We start from the raw sequence: 7,876 nt of genomic DNA on the forward strand, positions 1-7,876 counted from the left end.
ACAGCAAGCATCTCATAGATATAAACAGGAAATATCTAGCGTAATTCAAATCGTAATATGCAAAATACAAGATGATTATTTCTGCTATTGATTTAAGGTGAATGTGCCAATCTTCAGTTCGTATAGCACGAATCAAATGTAAAACCAAATCTGATATATTCAAGTTGTAACTTATCCAAAAGGCAAAAGTGCGAAATTAGCTGCACGTCTCTTGAATAAATATGCTTTTAATTTGCTTTAATTTGCTTTTAAACTCATTAAAATCAATTGATTTGCAGAGATCTTAGAATTGTGTTTTGGGAAAAGCAAGCCAATTCAATGAATTTGTCTTTTTCTTCTTCACTTTGTGTTTAAATAAAAGTAGATAGAAGTTTCCTTTGTAAGGCTTTGTAAGGCTTCAGACATAATTTTTATAACTCTGACACTTCGATTAGAGTGTCTGCCTTTCATAACTCCAGATACTGATCCTTGTGCCACTATTCCAGCTTCAAGTAGAATGTCAAGTCGCTTTTCAATGACACTGAGAAACAAGATGCAGGTATGGAACTCACCAAGTCTGACAATTGTTCTTTGCATATACATGGCACCATTCCAACGTACTTGATGTGCTTTAGCATAAAATACAAGATGAAAAACCAATACAATGCATTTAGTTTCAAGTTCATCACTAATTGTGAGACTTATAAAAAATACTGCATTCACAGTACTTAGTTGTGTTGGGTAACCATTGACCTCAGGCAAGTATCCGGTATTGCTTTTTGGTGATATTTGGTCCTGTAATAAAAGAATATTGAAACTTATCCAGTCTGAAATTGGAGTAGTGTTTTGGTTGTCACTTTCACAGTAAATATTGATCATGGTCATAGCCAAATCAGTAATGCATGTTTTGGTTTCATTTATTTGCATATTCACATATTTTTTAAAATATTATTTCAGTAAAACAATAATTAGACTCAAAATGTATTACACAAACATTCGGGAAATTCAATTTTGCCGAATTTTTGAAACTAGGGGAGATAACTACTGACCGAAAAAACATATTTACTAAATGATTACCTCCCTTACATGATTTTTACGTTCAACTTTTGCAATAAAATAATCAAATTAAATTGCAAATTATAAAAGAATGTATATCGTTCACCTGGAAATCTTTTTAGGTTCAGACTCTACGGCATCGAAACTCTCAAAATTAAATAAAATGTTCCATATAGGTCGTACGTCGTCGGAATGATACGAAAATTGAGGCTAACCTATCATATATATGGCGGAGACACACTGTCAACGAATGGACGAAATATAACAGAAACTTCGGTAACATCACCCAACATTAATCAACAGAAAAGCCCAATTCTTCTCCACGACAATGCCCGACCGCACGTTGCTAAACCGTCCCTACAGAAGAAAAGCAAATTGGGTTACGAAACGAATCCGCCATACTCTTCATACATTTCACCTACGAACTACCACTTTTTCATCTCGACAAATCTTTGCGTGAGAAATGCTTCAAAAGCGTAAGTGATATCATAAAAGTCTTCAGCGACTTACTCGCTACTAGAGTGCTTATTTCGATCAATAAATTTTGTTTTAGCCGAGATATATTCATCTGAATTTATAAGTTTAAAAACGCAAGAACATATCAACCTAATATATATATATATACAGTTGTGCGCAAAAGTATTCGACCCCTACCAAAATTGTCTTATTTCTTTGAATGGATACTTCAATAATCTTTAAAACCTTCTTTAACGACTAAGTTCGAATAAACTGTATAGTTTTCAACAAAAAATAATAAAAAGTAATTAGTGCTTGATAATATAAATAAATTTATTTACACAAATAAAAATATGGATGTTGCAAAAGTATTCGACCCCTTTTCATTAATACTTGGTTGAAGCTCCTTTGACCTTGATTACTGCAAGTAAACGTTTCCTATAACATCTAACGAGACTTCTACATCTGTCCACTGGAATTTTAAGCCACTCTTCTTGACAGTACAGTTTTAATTCAATCAAATTAGATGGTTTTCTTTTATGTACCGCAGTTTTTAAATCATGCCATAAGTGCTCAATCGGATTTAGGTCCGGAGACTGGGAAGGCCATTCTAGAAATTTCATCTTATTATGCTTTAACCATGCCTTAGTGCTCTTTGAAGTGTGTTAAGGATCGTTGTCCGGTTGAAAGGTATACATCCTTCAATGCCCCAACTGGTTCGCAGACATAACATGATTTTCTTTCAGTATGGACTGATATTTTACTGAATCCATTCTTCCATCGATTATGGTTAATCTTCCAGCTCCATTTATTCTGAAACAGCCCACACCATGATTGATCCACCTCCATGCTTAACGGTTGGAACGGTATTCTTCACATTATAAGCAGTATTTTCTTTTCGCCAAACATAGCGTTGCTGTTTGCGTCTAAATAGTTCCACTTTCGTTTCGTTTGACCAAATTATATTATTCCAGTAACCAATAGGCATTTCTTGGAACTTTTTTGCAAAATTTAATCGAGCCTTTTGATGAGCTTTGGAAAGTAAGGGCTTCCTTCTGGCAATACGTCCATGCAATTTAATGCCCTACGAATAATTGACAAGTGTACATTTCAGCCAGCATGTTTCAAATCGTTCTGCACGTCCTTTAGGTTAGATTTAGAGTCTATAGAAACTTGTCTAACAATTTCCCTAGCCCCACGTGTCGTAATTTTTCTTGGACGACCTTTTCTTGGAATACTTGATACAATCTCTTTTACTTTCCATTTTTTGATAATGGACATAATAGTCGACCGTGGTATAGAAAAACTTTTGGACATTTTTTATAACCTTCTCCAGACTGGTAGGCATCGATTACTTTCTTTTTAATGTCTTCAGAGTACTCTTTGTTCTTTGTCATAGTTGCAGATTTGTTGACGTTGAAAAAGAATTTTTTTTACTTGAAACAATTATTCAATCATTCAATATGACATTGAAGTTCAATTTGAACTGATTTTAGATTCATTAGAGTCATAAATATTATTCATAGGAAATAAATACAAGGTCAGACTAAAATAATAAACTTAATGACGCTTTTATTTAAACTTTAAATTAAAGGGGTCGAATATTTTTGCAACATCCATATTTATATTTTTTGTAAATAAATTGATATATATCCTTAATCTCGAATTACTTTTCCTCATTTATTGTTGAAAAATTTACAATTTATTCATAATTAGCCCTTAAAAGGCGTTATGAAGATGTTTGAAGTATAGATTCAACGAAACAAGAAAATTTAGACAGGGGTAGAATATTTTTGCGCACAACTGTATATGTATATGTATGCATGTATGTATGTATGTATGTGTGTGTGTGTGCCTAATTGTGGACACATAGTTTTCATGAACTGTCAGCAGTAATTAGTTGCGCAATCCGCCATCTTCTCTTTCTCGTTGAATTTACATGCGTTTAGTGAAATTACCATCTGCGATGTCTATTTAACTTTCATTAACGTATCTCTTAAAAACGATAATAAAGTCTTATTATCTCACTCCTGCACTCAATTCATGATTCGGTTGTACTAATTTGAAAATCAATTCCATCTGTTTCAATTAACAAACGGCAAAACTGTACAAAGAAAATAGAAAAGTTCTTTTCGGCAATAGAACAAAATGGCGTTGCATGGTTTTTCCACAGGGGTTAATCTGCATTTTTTTTTCTATTGAATTAATATTTTTCTTTTTTATATAAATAAAACAGTCGATGCATGTATGGGTGTCTGTAAATATTTAACCGACAAACTCTTAAACTCCTTGCCACTTAATTGAACAGGAAATAGTAATCATACACAAAGGATGGTTTATAGCGAGTAAAGTTTTTGTTTGAATGGATAAACACGTCGGCAAGTTGAAATGCAAACTGTTCATTTCAACTTGCCGACGTGTTTCTATTACTTCTACGCAGGCGTAAATTCAAAGATAGCTTGAAGTGATTTAATTTTAGATCTTTCTTAACTATCTGGCGGTAACAGAAACGTTAGGGAACGCATCGGGGGCGCTACATGTTTTAGTTTCGATTCTATCTGATAGCACCCAAGTTATTGTTTACAATTCTCCGAAATCGGTGCTATATATGTTAGAGCATTGACTCTGCAAAAATAAATACAAAACGCATGAATTAAAATATATTTAAGCGTATTTTACGACCGGGCAAGGCCAAGCAAAACCGAACGACCCCCCCACAAGTTATAGAATAATTAAAAATATTTCAATAAACAGGAAAACAAATAAACACACATCTAAAGAAATGGCAGAAACACTAGAGGAAGACCTCCGATTCGTAGTCGAATGGGGACAAAAATGGATGGTCACCTTCAATGCTGCCAAGACTAAACTTGTTTCCTTCAATAATTACAAGAAACCTTCCATACCGCCAATAGCAATGGCCACAACTTTTTATCTGAAAGTATATCTTTGAAACTCCTCAGCCTAACGTTCACAGGAAACATGACTTGGAACAATTACATTGAGAGCATTGCCAGGACCGCTGCGAAGAAGGTGGATTCTCTCTAACGTGCTAGAAAGGTATTAACGCCTGAAAGTATCCTGTACCACTATAAGGCCACCATTCGTCCATGTATGGAGTATTGTTGTCATATTTAGGCTGGTGCATCTGCCACTAGTCTCTCGCTCCTAGAAAAAGGTTCAAAAGAGAGTCGCCAATCTTATAGGTCCTGAACTGTCAGCTAAACTTCAGTCTCTTTCGCATCTACAAAATGTTGCATCCCTCTGCCTGTTCTACAAGTACTTTAACAGTGATTGCTCTGACGAACTGCAAGCACTTGTGTCCCCTAGACGTAAGTACCCTCGATGAATCCGACAAGCAGCTAAATCTCCCCCTTCACAGTAGAGATCTCTAGATGTAAGAGAGCCTTCTACTCTAGTAGTTTCTTTCCCAGAACAGCTAGACTTTGGAATTCCCTTCCGGGTCCCTGCTTCCCCGACTGTACCGACGTGCAGAAGTTCAAGTGTAACGTGAACCGACATGTTGCTGCCCAACTTCCTACACAGTACTCCTGATGCTTATGTCCCTGATAGTAACCCCCTACAACAAAGTGGCAATGTGCCTTGTTTGGGGTGAAAATAGAATAAAATTGAAAAAAAAAATAATAGCTATTTGGCGCAAGTTTAAAAGCCTACTTTTTGTGAAAAGAGTAACAGCGTTAGTTGTCGTTACTCGGTTCGCATTGAAAATAAGATTCTATACAACAAATTGAACAGAATGGTAAAAATAAAGAATAATTCTGCACCCCGTTAATCTCAATGTTCATAAATAAATAAAATATAGTTCATAAGATTCTCTGCAAGACCATGTATATATGTTCTAAATTTCATGAAAAACAGATAAGTTCTTTTTACTTATATGTATTTATTTTCAGGATCGTTCAGCTATGTTTGCTCTCCCGGAAACATAATTCAAATATAACTCGCTACACTTTTTTAAAGTCTAATCTACTGGTTAAAACTTTTATTAAAAACATTTTCAATAGTTTTTAAATCCATAAATTCGTTACATTTCCTAGTGGAGACGTCAATCTGCCTCCCCTCCTATTGTTATTAAAAAATATACATGTGAGGTTTATTTTGTGTCGTGTTAGTTTCCTTAGAAAGAAAAGCTGAAAGAAATCTATTAGTATTCTTGCTTCAATCCAAAATTCGCGTTGTCAAAAAGATGAATTTATGTTAAATATAACATTTTTTGATAAAAAAAACTTATCTTTCGCAATAATACACACACACACACACACACACATAATTATTTCATGTACTTACACAAATGTTACTACACGTTATATAAAATTACGTGTATATGTTTTCATTATTTACTTCAGCAGTGCTTAGTAAGTGAGAAAACGTAGTAGTGGTATGGTAGGAGGAGTCTACTTTTTATCTTCGGGGTGAATCATCGTGCTTATAGAACTTAACCTGATGATTTCCTGCAGGGATTGTATATGGAATTTCTTAATTACTATAAATATATTTCCATATTATTATATCTCTATCTCTACTATCATATAAAAGTCACTTTGCTTGTATGTGTGTGTGAGTTCTATTCCACATAGATACCGAAATGGCTAAGCTCGTCTTTTGCAAATTTCATACAAAGCTAATTTATATGTCTGGCAGTGTTCTTAGATATGTTTTGTACAGAAATTCATCCGATAAGTATCGAAAATCCAACAAATCAGATCCTAAAAATACCTATTCTCTCTTTTCTCTTTTATAAATAAAAAATAATAATTTTACAGGGAAATATTTTACGTTACATCGGTAAATGGAGACGATATAATCCCAGAAAATTATTTCTTCTTAAAACAGATTTATTATAGCTTAGTAGTAGAGTCTTCGACTACTGATTGAATGGTTCTCTGTTCAAGCCCATATTTATTTTATTTCAATTTTTTTATTATTAATGAGTTTAATTTATGATAAAAGAAGGGTACCGTATAAAACGCCGCGAATCATTTCTTCATTTGCATATTTTAAAACTAAACATTAATAAAAAGTGACTTTTCCAGGACATTCATTGTCAAGCCAAAATATCAGCTGTTGTAATATTGTAAACAAACACAGACGGAATTTGATGAACGACCTTATCATTAGTACTTTTTATTTATTTATTTATTTATTCATTTATTTATTCATTTTTGGTAAATTAATCCATCGGGAAAATTATTCCTCGTAATATGTAATAACTATAATTACTAGCGGGGCCGGTGGAATTTCATATGTAATATACTGATGTTGACATTCTGTAGATACTCAGCGTAAATGGAGACGCTCTGATATTATTGTTGCTCTTTTGTTAAAACTGTAAAGGTATTTATCTAAGCTAGCCCGGTCGTAAAGTACACAAATATGATATTTTATTTTTTGCAGATTTCGTATATATTATTATAGAGTTAACTTGCGATTTCAAAAAGAAAAGAAACATATCCATATGATTTGGATGCATCAGCTTGAATCTCAACCGAAACCAAAACGTATGCAGAATTCTTGGTTGGTACCCGCGCTAGTATATAATATAAATCTAACCTCTCCTTTTAAATGTATGTATGTAAGTTTACATGTATGTCTGTATGTCTGCCTAAAACTTTCGACAGAGGCGAAGGGTTTTCACGAGATTGGTAATCGGTTTGAAGCTCCACCCTTCGGACGACAAATATACAAAAAATTAGCTAAAGCAATTATTCCTTACCTTAAACTGGGCACTTTTCTACAAGGAGGGTCAATTTTGTCGCCGATATTTTCGAAAGTCCTCACCCCTTTTCGATTAGCTAGCCTTAATTTAAACTTTCACCACTTCCGGTTTCGCGATGGACGCAACAGCAAAGACGTCACGTTTTTTCATGTTCAACACACACCTCTAAACACTCGGGCAACGTCGGGCACCCAGACTAGTCTACATATATAACATCTATGTGTGTTTATTTTGTGTGTGATTGTATGTCTCGCAAAAGCTTTTCACACAGGCGACAGATTTTCCCCAGATTTGTATCATTTTGTAAGCTCGAACCTTCGTATGACAAATATCGAAAAATTGGCTAAAAACGTTAATTCCTTCACCATTAACGGGACACTTTTCTACAGGGAGGGATAGCAAAATGCCGTTTCTTCATGACAGTTTAGACTAATACGCATGCGCAAAAGTCGTTGTGTTCTTGAATTAGTTTAAATATGAATAAAACCAACCCAAATTCGCTTACACAATCATGGCACAATGGTCAAAGTGACAGCGTTGTTATCTTTAGATTACAGGTTGGATTCGAGGTATCGGGTATATTTTTTTCGATTTTTAAAGTTTTAATATTGAAACAAGTTATTTATGCCGTTTTTCCGGTTTTTCTTT

Source organism: Euprymna scolopes, chromosome 13 (genome assembly GCF_053919585.1).
Source record: "Euprymna scolopes isolate OS-2025 chromosome 13, ASM5391958v1, whole genome shotgun sequence".
NCBI lineage: Eukaryota > Metazoa > Mollusca > Cephalopoda > Sepiida > Sepiolidae > Euprymna > Euprymna scolopes.